This window comes from Salmo salar, chromosome ssa19 (assembly GCF_905237065.1).
Source record: "Salmo salar chromosome ssa19, Ssal_v3.1, whole genome shotgun sequence".
NCBI lineage: Eukaryota > Metazoa > Chordata > Actinopteri > Salmoniformes > Salmonidae > Salmo > Salmo salar.
Genome location: NC_059460.1, coordinates 47,593,728 through 47,613,193, shown reverse-complemented (window position 1 = coordinate 47,613,193; position 19,466 = coordinate 47,593,728). Strand labels below are relative to the sequence as shown.

The window sequence follows — 19,466 nt, the reverse complement described above, 5'->3', positions numbered from 1 at the left end:
TTGGTGGTTTACAGATATCCCTCTAGTGGTGTGGTGGCTGTGCTTTGGCAAAGTGGGTGGGGTTATATCCTGCCTGTTTGGCCCTGTCCGGGGGTATCATCGGATGGGGCCAGAGTGTCTCCTGACCCCTCCTGTGTCAGCCTCCAGTATTTATGTTGCAGAAGTTTATGTGTTGGGGGGCTAGGGTCAGCCTGTTATATCTGGAGTATTTCTCCTGTCTTATCCGGTGTCCTGTGTGAATTTAAGTATGCTCTCTCTAATTCTCTCTTTCTCTCTTTCTTTCTCTCTCGGAGGACCTGAGCCCTAGGACCATGCCTCAGGACTACCTGGCGTGATGACTCCTAGCTGTCCCCATTCCACCTGGCCTTGCTGCTGCTCCAGTTTCAACTGTTCTGCCTGCGGCTATGGAACCCAGACAGGAAGACCACGTCAGTGACTCAACCCACTCAAGTGACGCACCCCTCCCATGGACGGCATGGAAGAACACCAGTAGGCCAGTGACTCAGCCCCTGTAAAAGGGTTAGAGGCAGAGAATCCCAGTGGAAAGAGGGGAACCGGCAAGGCAGAGACAGCAAGGGCGGTTCGTTGCTCCAGCCTTTCTGTTCACCTTCACACTCCTGGGCCAGACTATACTTAATCATAGGACCTACTGAAGAGATAAGTCTTCAGTAAAGACTTAAAGGTTGAGACTGAGTCTGCGTCTCTCACATTGGTAGGCAGACCATTCCATAAAAATGGAGCTCTATAGGAGAAAGCCCTACCTCCAGCCGTTTGCTTAGAAATTCTAGGGACAATTAGGAGGCCTGCGTCTTGTGACCGTAGCGTACGTGTAGGTATGTACGGCAGGACCAAATCGGAAAGATAGGTAGGAGCAAGCCCATGTAATGCTTCGTAGGTTAGCAGTAAAACCTTGAAATCAGCCCTGCCTTAACAGGAAGCCAGTGTAGGGAGGCCAGCACTGGAGTAATATGATCAAATTTTTTGGTTCTAGTCAGGATTCTAGCAGCTGTATTTAGCACTAACTGAAGTTTATTTAGTGCTTTCTCCGGGTAGCCGGAAAGTAGAGCATTGCAGTAGTCCAGCCTAGAAGTAACAAAAGCATGGATTAATTTTTCTGCGTCATTTTTGGACAGAAAATTTCTTATTTTTGCAATGTTACGTAGATGGAAAAAAGCTGTCCTTGAAACAGTCTTGATATGTTCTTCAAAAGAGAGATCAGGGTCCAGAGTAACGCCGAGGTCCTTCACAGTTTTATTTGAGACGACTGTACAACCATCCAGATTAATTGTCAGATTCAACAGAAGATCTCTTTGTTTCTTGGGACCTAGAACAAGCATCTCTGTTTTGTCCGAGTTTAAAAGTAGAAAGTTTGCAGCCATCCACTTCTTTATGTCTGAAACACAGGCTTCTAGCGAGGGCAATTTTGGGGCTTCACCATGTTTCATTGAAATGTACAGCTGTGTGTCGTCCGCATAGCAGTGAAATTTAACATTATGTTTTCAAATGACATCCCCAAGAGGTAAAATATATAGTGAAAACAATAGTGGTCCTAAAACGGAACCTTGAGGAACACCGAAATTTACAATCGATTTGTCAGCGGACAAACCATTCACAGAGACAAACTGATATCTTTCCGACAGATAAGATCTAAACCAGGCCAGAACTTGTCCATGTAGACCAATTTGGGTTTCCAATCTCTCCAAAAGAATGTGGTGATCGATGGTATCAAAAGCGGCACTAAGATCTAGGAGCACGAGGACAGATGCAGAGCCTCGGTCTGACGTCATTAAAAGGTCATTTACCACCTTCACAAGTGCAGTCTCAGTGCTATGATGGGGTCTAAAACCAGACTGAAGCGTTTCGTATACATTGTTTGTCTTCAGGAAGGCAGTGAGTTGCTGTGCAACAGCTTTTTCAAATTTTTTTGAGAGGAATGGAAGATTCGATATAGGCCGATAGTTTTTTATAATTTCTGGATCAAGATCCGGCTTTTTCAAGAGAGGCTTTATTACTGCCACTTTTAGTGAGCTTGGTTTTGGCCTTTCTAGGGAGTTTTTCCTAGCCACCGTGCTTCTACACCTGCATTGCATGCTGTTTGGGGTTTTAGGCTGGGTTTCTGTACTGCACTTTGATATATCAGCTGATGTAAGAAGGGCTATATAAATACATTTGATTTGACTGGCCTGCATAGAGCCCTGACCTCAACCACATCGAACACTTTTGGGATGAATTGGAACGCTGACTGCGAGCCAGGCCTAATCTCCCAAGATCAGTAACCGACCTCACTAATGCTGTTGTGGCTGAATGGAAGCAAGTCCCCGCAGCAATTTTCCAACATCTAATGGAAAGCCTTCCCAGAAGAGTGGAGGCTGTTATAGCAGCAAAGGGGGACCAACTCCATATTAATACCCATGATTTTGGAATGAGATGTTCAACGAGCATGTGTCCACATACTTTTGGCCGTGTAGTGTATATTAATATTGTATTTTTCATGTATAAAAAAAAAAAAATCTTCCACATTGATATTACAGAGTGTTTTGTGTAGATCGTGGACAAAAAATTGCTGTTAAATCCACTTTAATCCCACTTTGTAACACATGAAGAAATGTATTCTAAAGACACTGTACTTATGCATTATGTTATTTTAATGATAACATATTCACTTAGGATCTTGCTTGCTGAAGTCCATAAGCCAAAAAATGGATGACTGCAACAACCATGACAGTCACTAACAAACAGTCATGGGTGATAACATCACAATACACTCGAAAGGCACACTGGGAAATATTTGAATAAGGTTTTACAATAAGCAGTGTGTTAATTAAACACTGTTACTGTGTCTATGTGGATCCACAAACTCAACACTTTCGGTATTGATTTAACACTCTGTGTGGATTTATTCAAATCAAGATATATTTTTCACATGCTTCATAGCAACAGATTTAGACCAGCAGTGAAATGCTTTCTTACGGGTTATTTTCCAACAGTGCACTTAAAGATACAATAAAAAATAGAAATAGTGACAAGAGGAATACCACAGAAAATAACGAAAATAAATAACGAGTAAAAAATAACAAGGATATGTACATACAGGGAGTACCAGTATTGAGTCGATATGCAGGGGTAATTGAGGTAGCTACGTACTGGACATATAGGTAGAGGTAAAGTGACTAGGCAACAGGGTAGATAATAAACAGTAGCAGCAGCATATGTGAAAAATTAGTGGGTCAGCCATTTGATTAGCTGTTTAGCGGTCTTGTTTAGAAGTCTCATGGCTAGAAGCTGTTTAGGGTCCTGCTGGTTCCAGACTTGGAACAGTCTGTTTCTTAGGTGGCTGGAGTCTTTGACAAATTTTTGAGCCTTCCTCTGACACCGCCTGGTATAGAGGTCCTGGATGACAGGGAGCTTGGCCCCAGTGATGTACTGGGCCGTACGCACTACCCTCTGTAACGCCTTTATATCGGATTCCAAGCAGTTGTAATACAGCGAATTTGCTGTGCTATTTTCCTCTGTGTGTGAGAGAGAGTTTGAGCAGAAGTATCTATGTCAGTTTCTCTTATATTTATATGCCTCATTTATCTCTCTCTCTCTCTCTCAGTACAGAGGGAATGACGCACCTGGAGGCACAGAACAAGATTAAAATGTCTTCCAATAAACTGACCCTCGCCATGCAGAAGTAAGCACACACACGTACACTTGCTCTTAAAATACTTAGAAAATAACATGCTCAACTACATCATGCAAAAAATGTGTTGTTGTGGTTCTGAATCCAGGTCGAAACGTCCCGTCCCTGTTCCCATGGCAATGCCCAGAATGGACTCCCCCATGCCAGTTATCCCTCACCAAAAGGTAAACACACACAAAAGTTTGTGAGTTTCTGTCTGCTCATGTGTGCATGTCTTTGAACAGAAGATGGGAATCAAGACTGTGTGTTGGCGCCCTCTAGTGTTCCTAGTGCGGCTGTAGCAGCTTCCACAGTAAAGAGCAGAGTTGCAGAGGATCTTCTGAGTCTTTATTCATGTGATTCACCTCGAACACGCCCACAAATTGTGGAACACAAACATTCTTTCCAATTGACCCAAAAGAGCCAACATCGTCTTATTTTACAGAAATAACAAAACACGCCGAAAAGCTGCTGCATTGTTGTTCAATGTAAATGTAGCCAGGTAAAAAAATCTCCACCTACGGTTCGTAAGGCAATAGAGGCTCGGAGAAGAGCCCTGTCTGTGGCTTCAGGCAGTTCGTGGGAGAGGTGGAAATGTGGGGACCCGCTTGTCCAAGTAGGCCACACATAGCTATGTCTGTGGAGAACATTTCATCACAGGTAAGATATTTTACTTGTTTAGTGTAGTTCTTTTGTAACTCACGTGGCCGTCATGAAAAGGGCCATGAGGGACGCCCTACAATATTACATTTTTCTAAGTAGTGATAATGCTAGAGAGCAGGCAATGTTGAATAGTAATCTTTAGACATGTTGTACTTTTCTTGAATGTAGTTTGGTAAATTGACTAAAACAAGCAGACAACAATACATTTTTTGCTGTGAGCCAATGGCGTAACCACAGGTTGTTTTCCCCACAGACAGGAGGGGTCTCAACTTTCTATCCCATACCAACTGGACAGGGGCGGAAATCCCGGGGGGGACGGGGGGGACACGACCCCCCCATCCTGGGAAAAATATGATTTGTCCCCCCCAATATATCACTGAAACATAACTATGTAATTTAAATAATAATAATACGCAATGAAAGCAATTGTACTGATTATAGACACTTAATAGCGCGTTTTTAAGTTTTAAAAGATTGCGACCCCCCCACCCTTTGCCTCACAATGGTTTGATCCACTGGCAAAGTAACAGAGAGGTCGTATCTACTGTCTGAAAGGCACTCAATGAACGTAACTGACGTGAGGTTAATCCAGTCAATCGCGCACACACACTAGCTGAATATGCAGAGCTAGCGCGCAAATATTAACTATTAAGCTAGCTAGTACCTATTCCATTTATGTGGCCTCGTCAAAGATGGAATCTTTTGCTATCGTCAATTTATTCCGAGATCAGCATGCAGATGATGTAAGTTAGTGCTTCAAAGTCCCTGTGATAAGGTTAGCGATAAACTGAAGTCCAAACTGAACAGAACTACACTCTCTTCTACCATTGTCTTAAATATATTTAATGGTCTCGTTGCAAAAGCTAAATTGTCGCAAGGGAACTTTTATTTATTTATTTTATTTAACCCGGGTAGCAAAGATTATAGCAAACACCACTGAAACGGAATTGGTGCTCGCTTGCTTTGCAAATTCAGCTATTGTTGGAAGCCAGCCAATATGAAACAAACTATTAAAATTACAAAAGGTTGCAGCATATGTTGTGTAAATGGTGAACTCATACAGCTGTCAACTCTTGTCATTTTAATCCGTTTCACATTTGCTAGCTACCTTTTAGATCGAAGCCCAAATAGAATGATAAAAGATAAGATGATAGAAGCCCATCTCCTACTGTAAATAACCTACACACTGTGTGTGTGTAGCCAGCCAGCCAGGTAGAAAAATGGCAGAAAAATAAAAGACGGACATCAGAGTATTTTTCAGTACACCAAAACGCAAAGTAAGAACCCTATTAGCCTAATATCTCAAAGACTAGTTGATTAAATGTTCATAAGAAATAAATGAAATTCTAATGGAAATGTTTCACAATGATGTCATTAGGCAGAGCAGGCAACAGATGGCACACAGACAGAGTTGGGGACAGATATGCAGGGACAGACTGGCAGAGACGGAGTCTCAGGTAAGTTTGTTGAGTCTTTGTTTGGCAACATTATGAAAGGTTCTCATTTTTTTTTACTTGTAAAATAGGAACATAATTGGAAAATTTATTTTATTTATTTATTTCACCTTTATTTAACCAGGTAGGCAAGTTGAGAACAAGTTCTCATTTACAATTGCGACCTGGCCAAGATAAAGCAAAGCAGTTCGACAACATACAAAAACACAGAGTTACACATGGAGTATAACAACATACAATCAATGATACAGTAGAAAAAAATAAGACTATATACAATGTGAGCAAATGATGTGAGATAAGGGAGGTAAAGGCAAAAAAGGCCATGGTGGCAGAGTAAATAAAGTATAGCAAGTAAAATACTGGAATGGTAGATTTGTTATTTGAAGAAAGTTCAAAGTTAAAATATAAATAATATGGTGCAAAGGAGCAAAATAAATAAAATAAATAAATAAAGTAGGGGAAGAGGTAGTAGTTTGGGCTAAATTATAGATGGGCTATGTACAGGTGCAGTGATCTGGGAGCTGCTCTGATAGCTGGTGCTTAAAGCTAGTGAGGGAGATAAGTGTTTCCAGTTTCAGAGATTTTTGTAGTTCGTTCCAGTCATTGGCAGCAGAGAACTGGAAGGAGAGACGACCAAAGGAGGAGTTGGCTTTAGGGGTGACCAGAGAGATATACCTGCTGGAGCGCGTGCTACAGGTGGGTGCTGCTATGGTGACCAGAGAGCGGAGATAAGGGGGGACTTTACCTAGCAGGGTCTTGTAGATGACCTGGAGCCAATGTATTTGGCGACGATTATGAAGCGAAGGCCAGCCAACGAGAGCGTACAGGTCGCAGTGGTGGGTAGTATATGGGGCTTAGGTGACAAAACGGATGGCACTGTGATAGACTGCATCCAGCTTGTTGAGTAGGGTATTGGAGGCTATTTTGTAAATGACATCGCCGAAGTCGAGGATTGGTAGGATGGTCAGTTTTACGAGGGTAAGTTTGGCAGCATGAGTGAAGGATGCTTTGTTGCGAAATAGGAAGCCAATTCTAGATTTAACTTTGGATTGGAGATGATTGATGTGAATGCCATGGATACCCCCACTCTCAACTTAAACTGGTGACTGAACTAAGATTTGTTAAAGGCAATGGTATTGCTGTTGTGAGTAGTTGTGTAGTTTTGGGTACCGGTAGTTAGGAGTACGGCAAACACCTTATTTCTTTGGTTCCTCAATATACATTTACCATATTACAATGTAGGCTATGTGTTACAGCACTACTTTTGGTGTCCCCCTCAGGAATTGCTCTTAAGAAAATGTCATGTAATTGTCCCCCCCAAAGTTGATATCAGATTTTCGCCAATGCGACTGGAACTATCAAAGGATCATGCTCTGGCCAGATAGTGAAGAGGATACATCTCCCCTATCTATCAATCTATCTATCTATCTATCTATCTATCTATCTATCTATCTATCTATCTATCTATCTATCTATCTATCTATCTATCTATCTATCTATCTATCTATCTATCTATCTATCTATCTATCTATCTATCTATCTATCTATCTATCTATCTTTCTATTTCTATATCTATATCTATGTCTATATCTATCTATCTCTATCTATCTATTTCTATATCAACCTATCTATCTATTTCTATATCTATCTATCTATTTCTATCTATCTCTATATCTATCTATTTCTATATCTATCTATCTATCTATCTCTATATCTATCTAGTTCTATATCTATCTATCTATCTATCTATCTATCTATCTATCTATCTATCTATCTATCTATCTATCTATCTATCTATCTATCTATCTATCGATCTATCGTTTCCCTCATTGTTAACCCATCCATCACTCTTTATTTCTCTTAGCCCCTCACTACCTGTGCGTCCCAAAATCACTCCCTTCCCTTCACCCCTTGGCCCTCCATTAATTAGACCCTCCAATAGCCACTTCGGGCAAGACTGCAGGCTTCAGAGCGAAGTGCTATCCCGAAACGCGCCGCGATATGTTTGAAGTTTGCACAGTTTGATACAAAAGAATGGAGAGTTATATGCCACAATTATACGCCACATGCATTTGTTTATGTCAGATTTTGAGACTTGACACATGTAACAGATGAAATACCTCGCAAATGAAATATTAAATTGTTACTGAGGTGTATATCTTGTAAAACGACAGGGGGATTTGTTCATTTGAATTTCATGCTGTTTTATTCCTTTTTAAAAGTGAAACATGAATTGCATTATTCAAGTCACTAGTATGTCCCAAAGTTGATGGGTTTATTGATCCCTTCACCACTCTCTGGAAGTCACCCTCCCGAGGGAGTTGGTAGGGGCTAGTGGGCAGTTTGGGATTCACCATATTTCTCTTGGAGGGTGATGATGTCAGAAAAAGAAGAAGAAGAAGAAGAAGAAGAAAAGCTGGAGGTGAAGAGACCTGGGATTCTAACCTCCTAAAGCCTATTGAGCTGCCCTCCGGGCCCTGTACATCCTCTCCCCGTGCCACTGCAGTGTCTCCCCTGAGCCAGAAGGAGCAATATAACTCCTCCATTGGCCTGTACTCTGCACACACTCAGAGAGATGGCCCTGCTGCAAGGGAAGGTGGCAGGAGAGGAGGCTGGGGCTGCCAGATTGGGTAGAGAGGGGGCAAGCAGAGGAGTGTCATTCCTGGGGTAGGTAGCCTGGGGGCGTATAGGAAATGGAACCCTGTTCCCCGTATAGTGCACTAGTTCCCAACCAACACCTCCCATAACAAAACTGCCAAACTAACTGGGAAAAAACACTTCCTCCTCTCCCAACCACTGGAAACACCTGAAACTAAGGCCTTGTTGTACTACCCCCATGTTTTATTTTGCTCGTCACTCTGTTCCTGTCCCCATCCCCTCCCCTGGTTATCTCCAGTCTGGGACAACTTGGGGGGGAGGGGTTAACGAGCACACACCCCTCAGAACATTCCGTGATTATCCCGGAACACATTACGCTGGCTCACATTCGTGGTCGCCACCCGGAGTGGTAACGTGCACGCTCGGACACACACCTAGACTGTCTCCAGGTAACACAGCACCACAGGGTCACACTGTTCGTGTGTACATGACGACTACAGTCATTCCGCTGACAACGGGTGATTTAGCTCTTGGGTGCTGATGGCCTTTGAGGGAACGTCCTCTCACCTCATCAGTTCTTCGCTAAACTAAGCTGGGCCGGGGGGTGAAGTTAAAAGGTTGTACTGATTGGCATACGTTAAATGTGTCCGGTAACGTGTTGGTAAGCCTGACCATATATCCCTAGTTCGGTACAGGTGACCCTCTTTTTGTAAGCTGACACAAACAAATACCAGAACAGCTGCTCCTCGCCATGCTGGAATGTTCCACTCTGGTTGAAGTCGATCACAACCCCGCTCTCATGCAGTATCACACACACACACACACACACACACACACACACACACACACACACACACACACACACACACACACACACACACACACACACACACACACACACACACACACACACACACACACAGTGTCCAGGGATAGATCCATATCTGTATTCAGCACATAACCCCTAAACTGCTCCAACTATTTGGGTAGTGTGTGTGCCTCGGGGGCTTGAGCTAAGAGTAAAAACACCAGTTTCCGTTCTCTCCAAGAAAACGGACAACAAAGTATTCTTCTTCTGTCTGAGTGTGTGTACGTGCGCTTGTGCGTGTGTGTGTGTGTGTGTGTGTGTGTGTGTGTGTGTGTGTGTGTGTGTGTGTGTGTGTGTGTGTGTGTGTGTGTGTGTGTGTGTGTGATTGTGGAGCTCCTGCTCCTGTCAGTCAGTCTGCTGGGTCGCAGGGAATCCAGGGAAATATCACAGTGATCACACACAACTATATATATATATATATATATATATAAACTGCTATTATAACACACAGAACGACTCCTAGAACTATCGTCATTGATCACGTGCTTCTGATAAAGTGATACACGTATCGGCACACTGCTTCGATGTACACTGCTTAGCGATTTCGATGCATACGCATCAAACGTAACATCATTAACCCTAACCCTATATTTCATGAAGGGTTTCTATAAGTTTATAGACTATTCATTATTTATTCATTATAATTTATAAATAACAAGTAAACTGCTTATATACTAATGATGAACAGTCTAAATACAACTTATAAACATGTTACAAACCCTTTATAAAGGAAAGTTGTTACCCAGTATAATGTACTGCGATAATAATACTGTAGATACTGAGATTACGTCTAGTGTTGATGAAGTCCAATTGTAATAACACTTATCAACGCTGTAATGAAATGTTCTAAAAAAAGAATCAAAATACTGCATTGTGTCATTTTCATCAGGATATACCATACATGTATATGTGTTAGTGTGTTCATAGGTATGCATAAATGCATTTATGGCCAGTACATGTATGCTGGAATATGTGTGTTTATATGTGGGTACTCATTCTGTATGTTTGTTGACGTGTGCATGTACGTGCATTAGTAGTATACAGTATGAACGTTAATAAGGCATCACTACTACCTAGGAATGTACAGTGTGCATGTTTGCAGTGTGCGTGTTTGCAGTGTGCGTGTTTGCAGTGTGCGTGTTTGCAGTGTGCGTGTTTGCAGTGTGCGCGTTTGCAGTGTGCGTGTTTGCAGTGTGCGCGTTTGCAGTGTGCGCGTTTGCAGTGTGCGCGTTTGCAGTGTGCGCGTTTGCAGTGTGCGCGTTTGCAGTGTGCGTGTTTGCAGTGTGCGTGTTTGCAGTGTCCGTGTTTGCAGTGTGCATGTTTGCAGTGTGCATGTTTGCAGTGTGCATGTTTGCATTGTGCGTGTTTGCAGTGTGCATGTTTGCAGTGTGCGTGTTTGCAGTGTGCATGTTTGCAGTGTGCGTGTTTGCAGTGTGCATGTTTGCAGTGTGCGTGTTTGCAGTGTGCATGTTTGCAGTGTGCATGTTTGCAGTGTGCGTGTTTGCAGTGTGCGTGTTTGCAGCGTGCGTGTTTGCAGTGTGCGTGTTTGCAGTGTGCGTGTTTGCAGTGTGCATGTTTGCAGTGTGCATGTTTGCAGTGTGCATGTTTGCAGTGTGCGTGTTTGCAGTGTGCATGTTTGCAGCGTGCATGTTTGCAGCGTGCGTGTTTGCAGCGTGCGTGTTTGCAGTGTGCATGTTTGCAGTGTGCGTGTTTGCAGTGTGCGTGTTTGCAGTGTGCGTGTTTGCAGTGTGCGTGTTTGCAGTGTGCATGTTTGCAGTGAGCGTGTTTGCAGTGTGCGTGTTTGCAGTGTGCATGTTTGCAGTGTGCATGTTTGCAGTGTGCATGTAGTGGTGGTGGTGTCTTTTACATCCTATTTACTATTAGCTAGCTTTGATTGGTTTAGTTTCCATTGCTTGTCTGTAGAATGTATCAGAGATATTGTGTTTCTGGATCAGTGTGTTGGTGTGTGTATTTCCCTGACGTCAAGGCTCATGCTCAATGTCTTAGTCCTCAGCTGACATTAGAGGCAATGTATAATTAACACAAAGTAATTCCAGTTGTATGAGCCTTGTCACCTCTATCTGTTTAGAGATAGAGAGACTAAGTACAATGTAATCAGTCATAGGGTACATGAGACAGACAGACAGTCAGGTACTATATCATCAGTGCCAGTGTACTAGAGAGACAGACAGGTACTACATAATCAGTGTACTAGAGAGACAGACAGGTACTATATAATCAGTGTACTAGAGAGACAGATAGGTACAATATAATCAGTGTACTAGAGAGACAGACAGGTACTATATAATAAGTGTACTAGAGAGACAGACAGGTACTATATAATCAGTGTACTAAAGAGACAGACAGGTACTATATAATCAGTGCTAGTGATTATCATAATGTGGTTCAACCCTGTAGTGCTGTTCAGAGTGTACATTTAAGTTATGTCTCTGTCTCTGCCTCTCTGTCTCAGCCTTTCTGTCTCTGCCTCTCTGTCTCAGCTTCTCTGCTTCTCTGTCTCTGCCTCTCTGTCTCAGCCTCCCTGTCTCTGACTCTCTGTCTCTCTATCTCTACCTCTCTGTCTCTCTCCTACTCCTGCAGTACCTCTCACCATCCTCCTCTCTTTTTATCTCTTTCTTTTCCCTCTCCTCTCTTTATATCTCTCTGGCTGTCTGATTCCCCTTCAACCTGTGAACCCAAATATGGATCCGTATTGCCGCCTGTCCCCTTAATCCCACGAAACCCTACAAACCCTCCCAAAATTACCCTTTATCCCTGACCCTTGACCCTGTACCCCGACCCTATCCCCCTCCAGTCAGGAGTATTTGCCCAACTTTAACCCCATAGCTCTGAAGGACTCGGCTCTGTCCACCAATAAACCCATCGAGGTGCGCGGCCCGGGAGGTAAGGCCACTATCGTCCACGCTCAGTACAACACCCCCATATCCATGTACTCTCAGGACGCCATCATGGATGCTATTGCCGGACAGTCACAGTCTAAGGGCCATGACGGGTAGGAACACATACACACATTGCACGCACAGACACATGCAAACACGCACACACATGAACACACACACACAGGCACAGGAGCGTAGACACAATGCAGAGAATACATTTTGTATTAAGAGTCATGCTGTATTTCTCCACTCACACTTGTCATCCATATTTCTTTATTTCTTTATTTCTTTATTTCCTTCCATCACTTCATCCACAACCAACCAACCAATCAACCACCCTGTGTTGTGTCACCCACCCCCGCACCCCGCCCCCCTCTGATCAGGTGACCTCAGTGAGGATGTACCTGCTGGCTCCCCCCGTTTACTTTTACACCCTACTACTCTCCTCTATATGATATGTGTCATTTATTATCTTACTGTAATACAGTAATATCAGGCTAATGTAATACAGTAATATCAGGCTCATGTAATACAGTAATATCAGGCTCATGTAATGAAGTAATATCAGGCTCATGTAATACAGTAATATCAGGCTCATGTAATACAGTAATATCAGGCTCATGTAATACAGTAATATCAGGCTCATGTAATGAACAGTATCACATCTGTCTCATATGATATATTGACATTTGCATATATCATATGGATCTGGTGTTTTTCATATGGCTGCCCCATTTCCGTGTGTTTGTAGTTTGCATCCAGTTTCTTGCATCCAGAGGTGAACTATGGTGTTTCAAGGGTTAACTAAGGTGTTTCAGCATGTCTTCAGGGGTTAACTAAGGTGTTTCAGGGGTTAACTAAGGTGTTTCAGGGGTTAACTAAGGTGTTTCAGGATGTTTTCAGGGGTTAACTATGGTGTTTCAGCATGTCTTCAGGGGTTAACTAAAGTGTTTCAGGGGTTAACTAAGGTGTTTCAGCATGTTTTCAGGGGTTAACTATGGTATTTCAGCATTCTTTCAGAGGTTAACTATGGTGTTTCAGCATTCTTTCAGAGGTTAACTATGGTGTTTCAGCAAGTTTTCAGGGGTTAACTAAGGTGTTTCAGCAAGTTTTCAGGGGTTAACTAAGGTGTTTCAGCAAGTTTTCAGGGGTTAACTAAGGTGTTTCAGCAAGTTTTCAGGGGTTAACTATGGTGTTTCAGCATGTTTTCAGGGGTTAGCTATGGTGTTTCAGTATGTTTTCAGGGGTTATCTATGGTGTTTCAGCAAGTTTTCAGGGGTTAACTAAGGTGTTCCATTATGTTTTCAGGGGTTAACTATGGTGTTTCAGCATATTTTCAGGGGTTAACTATGGTGTTTCAGCACGTTTTCAGGGGTTATCTATGGTGTTTCAGCAAGTTTTCAGGGATTAACTAAGGTGTTCCAGCATGTTTTCAGGGGTTAATTTAGGTGTTTCAGCAAGTTTTCAGGGGTTAACTAAGGTGTTCCATTAAGTTTTCAGGGGTTAACTCTGGTGTTTCAGCAAGTTTTCAGGGGTTAACTAAGGTGTTCCAGCATGTTTTCAGGGGTTAATTTAGGTGTTTCAGCAAGTTTTCAGGGGTTAACTATGGTGTTCCATTAAGTTTTCAGGGGTTAACTCTGGTGTTTCAGCAAGTTTTCAGGGGTTAACTTAGGTGTTTCAGCGTGTTTTCAGGGGTTAACTATGGTGTTTCAGCAAGTTTTCAGGGGTTAACTAAGGTGTTTCAGGGGTTAACTAAGGTGTTTCAGGGGATAACTCTGGTCTGATGACATAAAAGGGAATGTTCTGAGTATCACTGGTCTCCCCCTCCTGTTCTAACCCCCCAAACACTAGATGAGGCTCCTAACTCTAACCCAGCCAACCATCCTCCCGGAGAGACCTACTCTAACAAGCCTGATCCAGCTAATCAGTTGCCCATCAAGAACTTGATAGAATCAGGTGTATTAGAGCAGGGATGGAACAAAAGCGTAAAAACCCCGTAACTATCTATGCGTACTAGTGCCAAATAAGGGTTCTTTGGCTTGTGCAGAACCCTTTTTGATGATATATAAAACCTTTTTTTTAAGGTTCTATAAAGAACCATGCTAATAAGATTTTAAATGGAACTTGTATGGCACTATAAAGAACCCTTTCCTAAAGTACCATTGAAAAGTTTCTACAGTGCATTCGTAATGTATTCAGACCCCTTGACTTTTTCCACGTTTTGTTACGTTACAGCCTTATTCAAAAATGTATTAAATCATGTTTTTTCCTCATCAATCTACACACAATACCCCATTATGACACAGCAAAAACAGGTCTTTAGACATTTTTGCAAATGTTTTAAAAATAAAATACAGAAATAGCTTATTTCTGTACATAAGTATTCAGACTCTTTGCTATGAGACTCGAAATTGAGCTCAGGTGAATCATGTTTCCTTTGATCATCCCTGAGCTGTTTCTACAACTTGATTGGAGTCCACCTGTGGCTTACTGGGGCGTTACAAAAAAATGAACGCTGAATCAACTCAAATCTGGACCCCCTAGAGCAGGGTTCCCCAACTCCCCTTTGGCCCTAGCAAAAATAAAATAAAAAAAATTCATTTTTGGACATAAAAGACTGTAAAAACACCAGAAATCAGCTCCAAGTGATTTTAATGATCTGTTCCCAAGTATTCCCACACATAATATATACTGTACATGTGATTGTATACAAATGTACGCAAGGTTTGAAATTATGTTTTAGTCAAATATTTGATCTATTTGGGATTCTTGCAGTCAAGTTTCAGTCTACAAATTATTTGTAATTATGTTCTGGTCCCCCGACCATCCCCTCAATATTGTTGTAATTGTCCCTACAGGCTCACAGTGTGTCACGTCCTGACCAGTAAAGGGGTTATTTGTTATTATAGTTTGGTCAGGATGTGGCAGGGGGTATTTGTTTTATATGGTTTTGAGTGTGTGTTTATGTAGAGGGGTGTTTTATTTATGTTTCCGGGGTTTTTGGTTTAGTTCTATGTTGTACAGTTCTATGTCTTTTTCTAGGATGTTTATTTCTATGTTTAGTTATTGGGATTGGGGCCTTCAATTGGAGGCAGCTGGTTATCGTTGCCTCTGATTGAATGTCCTATAATTAGGAGTTTGTTTGTTTTGGGGATTGTGGGAGATTGTTCTTTGTATTGCTGTGTGAGCCTACAAGACTGTCGTTCGTTCATCGGTTTCTTGTTTTGTTTCGTGTTTAATAAAAAAATGAGATTTCACATACCCGCTGCGCCTTGGTCCATCCATTACGACGATCGTGAGACAGTGACTATCGGTTTGAGTAATGACAACAAGATCACTTAAGGAACTGTACTCAGATACATTAAGTGCAAGAGGTTTCCTCAACATTTTTATTGGAATCCAGACATATTTAGAATATCCAACAGTTTACATTTTCATTCACCCTGCAACCTGCATTCATAATGACTGGCAGAGTTTGGATAAACATGTGGAGACTACCTAAGCCATTTAAAGTGGATCAACCATTTCAGTAACGGGTGCAAAAAACTAAATGATTGTATTAGTTTAGAAAAATGTATGTTATTTATCTTTGTGTAGCATAAGATTATTCAATGTACAGTAGAGCATGCTGGGAAAAAGTGAATTTGTTATCATAACTTTTAAAAAATGTAGTTGGGGATTTCTCAGTTTTGAATCAGTACCACATAAACATTTTAAGTAATAATTACTTTTCATTGACTTTGAGTTCAACTTACTATAAGTATTTGAGTTGAAAATGCCTTGGGGGTTTACAGTAATGGACTAGTTACTGACATCATGTATCCTGCCTGCAGCGGTTCCCTGCCTGTGAAGGACCCGGTGGTTGACAGTGCGAATCTCCAGTCTAGCAGGCTGTGATCCAGCAACACGACAGAGACGAGGAGATGGCCGAGTGGGCCAGACAGGCTGCCAATCTGCAGTCCAAGAGCTTCAGGATCCTGGCCCACCTCACCGGCACAGAATACAGTCAGTACTCCTCTACTCAACTCTCTCTCCTTCTCTCTTCATCCCCCTGTCGTCTGTACCTCTGACGACTTCATGCATAGATTTCTTTTCTTCATGTTTTATGCATCCTCACCTCTCTTCTCCCTCTTTTCCCTCCCTTTCTCTTCTTCCCCTCCGCCCCTTATTTTCTCCCCCTTCTCTGTCCCCAGATGAGGAGGCCCTGCAGAGATCAAGGTGAGGCGCACACACACACACACACACACACACACACACACACACAGTCTTGTGGGGACACACAATTCATTCCCCATTCAAAATCCTATTTTCCCTAACCCTAAACATAACCTGTACCCCTAACCTTGACCCGGAAACCTAATCTTAACCCTAACACTAAACCTAACCCTAAAACATTGACCCTCTTGTCTCTCTCTCTTTCTCTCAGGGACAAGTTTGAGTCGGAGGTGAAAGGACCTTGCTTTCGCAAGCTGAAGAACTGGCACAATGGGCTCTCAGCTCAGATTCTCAATGTCCCTGAGACTCCCTTCTAATTGATCTATCAGATCTATCCTTTACCTTTGGAATGTTTAGAATGTTTAGAATGTCTTTCCTTTTTCTTTCTTTTTGGTTGTTCTGTCTTTCCTAACTGATAGGGAACCGTACAAAAACATATTTAAGAGAAATTGTAAAAGTGATCATGTAACACACACACGCTTGCGAACACACACACACGTGCACACACTTATGTACGCATGCTAAATTAACAAAAATGCACAGACAAATACATAAGAATGTACAAACACCCACAAATTTTAAATGTACTATTATCAACGTGAATAAATATTTTCTTTAAACCAAATTTGTTGTGTGAGTGTTGGTCATGTGTCTCTGGTCGATTTTTCTCAACTTATAGATATGGCCTCAGACACCCGGTGATCAACCACTTAAAAATCTCTCTCTATATATATATATATGTATTTATTTAACCTTTATTTTAACAGGGGAGACATAATGAGACCTAGATCTCATTTCCAAATGTGCCCTGTGTAATACAATGAACAAAAAATATAAACAAAAATATATACAGTACCAGTCAAAAGTTTGGACACACCTACTCATTCAAGGGGTTTTCTTGATTTTTACTATTTTCTACATTGTAGAATTATAGTGAAGACATTACAACTAGAAAATAACACATGTGGAATCATGTAATAACCAAAAAACTGTTAAACATATCAAAATATATTTTCTATTTGAGATTCTTCAAAGTAGCCACCCTATGCCTGGATGACAGCTTTAAACACTCTTGGCATTCTCTCAACCAGCTTCATGAGGTCACCTGGAGTTCATTTCAATTAACAAGAGCCTTGTTAAAAGTTAATTTGTGGAATTTCGTTCCTTCTTAATGCATTTGAGCCAATCAATTGTGATGTAACAAGGTAGGGGGGGTATACAGAAGATTGCCTTATGGCAAGAACAGTTCAAATAACCAAAGAGAAACGACAGTCCATCATTACTTTAAGACATGCAAAAACCATCAAAAGCTATGATGAAACTGGCTCTCATGAGGACTACCACAGGAAAGGAAGACCCAGAGTTAACTCTGCTGCAGAGGATAAGTTCATTACAGTTAACTGCACCTCAGATTGCAGCCCAAATAAATGCTTGACAGAGTTCAAGTAGGAGACATATGTCAACATCAACTGTTCAGAGGAGACTGTGTGAATCAGGTCTTCATTGTCGAATTGCTGCACAGAAAAACACTACTAGAGGACACCAATAATAAGAAGAGACTTAAACATGAGCAATGGACATTAGACTGTCCAAATTTGAGATTTTTGGTTCCAACCACTGTCTTTGTGAGACACAGAGTAGGTGAACAGAGGACCTCCGCATGTGTGGTTCCCACCGTGAAGCATGGAGGAGGAGGTATGATGGTGTATGGGTGCTTTGCTGGTGACACTGTGATTTATTTAGAATTCAAGACACACTTAACCAGCATGGCTACCACAGCATTCTGCAGCATTCTGCAGCCATCCCATCTGGTTTGCGCTTAGTGGGACAATCATTTGTTTTTCAACAGGACAATGACCCAAAACACACCTCCAGGCTATGTAAGGGCTATTTGACCAAGTAGAGTGATGGGATCTGCAGAGAATAATGGGAGAAACTCCCCAAATACAGGTGTGCCAAGCTTGTAGCATCATACCCAAGGAAACTCTAGGCTGTAATCGCTGCCAAAGGTGCTTCAACAAAGTACTGAGTAAAGAGTCTGAATACTTGTGTAAATGTGATATTTCAGGTTTTTTTTGGGGGGGTGGGGGTTTGCAAAAATGTATAAAAACCTGTTTTTGCTTTGACATTATGGGGTATCGTGTGTAGATAGATGAGGATATATAATTTTTTGAATCCATTTTAGAATAAGGCTGTAACGTAACCAAATGTGGAAAAAGTAAATTAGTCTGAATACTTTCCAAATGCAATACGTATATACACACATTAAAATACGAAAACACAGTCATGGTAAGCACAAATAAAACATCCCAAATCACCCATTGAGGCAGAGAAATAGGGGGAGAGAGGAGAGAGAAAGAGGTGTAGGAGACCGCAAGAGGGTATTTGAGACAGAGGACAAGTGAGTATGTTGCATCTTCTAATTTGGCTGTGCAAGTCCTTAGCGTCCATTTTGTGACAGGAATGGATTCCAAGGTACTGCTGCGTCATGATGCAGTGTGTATTATGGCCACTGGAGGGAGTGCCTCTACACAGACATATATTGTAGATAGATTAAATGGTCATATGCAGACATTTTTATCTCAACGTCAAATAATTCATGTGATTGTTTCCAATTAAAATGGTAGAAACAAAAATAGCTTCTTAATATAAGGCAATTTCTTAAGCAAGAATTTGGCTAAAACTGTCTTGACGTGGTCTGAGTGGGGAGGGGAAAACTATAAATTCGCTGGGAAATGGGATACCTACTCTTTTAAACAACTGAATGCATTCAACCAAAATGTGTCTTCTGCATTTAACCCAAATGAATCAGGGAGGTCTGTGGGGCTGCCTTAATCAACATCCATGTAGCAGTTGTTCTTGGGGATTACCTGCCTTGCTTAATTAAGGGCAGAACAGCAGATTTTACCACCTTGCCATCTCAGGGATTTCAACCAGTGACTTTTCGGTTTACGGGACCAAACGCTCTTAACCGCTAGGCTACCTGCTGCCTCAGTTCTTAGCAGAGAGGCTTAGATCTCTCTTTCTTGTTGGTCTATTAACTAATTTACCGCATGGTGTCACCATGGAATGCCACAACTTCATCCCACCAAAACAGGCAGATA

General features: G+C 41.8%; 1 pseudogene; it reads left to right on the top strand.

Moving 5' to 3' along the window:
* The first annotated feature begins 3,115 nt into the window (after positions 1–3,115).
* Positions 3,116–16,864, top strand: LOC106578923 (LIM domain-binding protein 3-like; annotated as a pseudogene).
* The last annotated feature ends 2,602 nt before the right edge of the window (positions 16,865–19,466 follow it).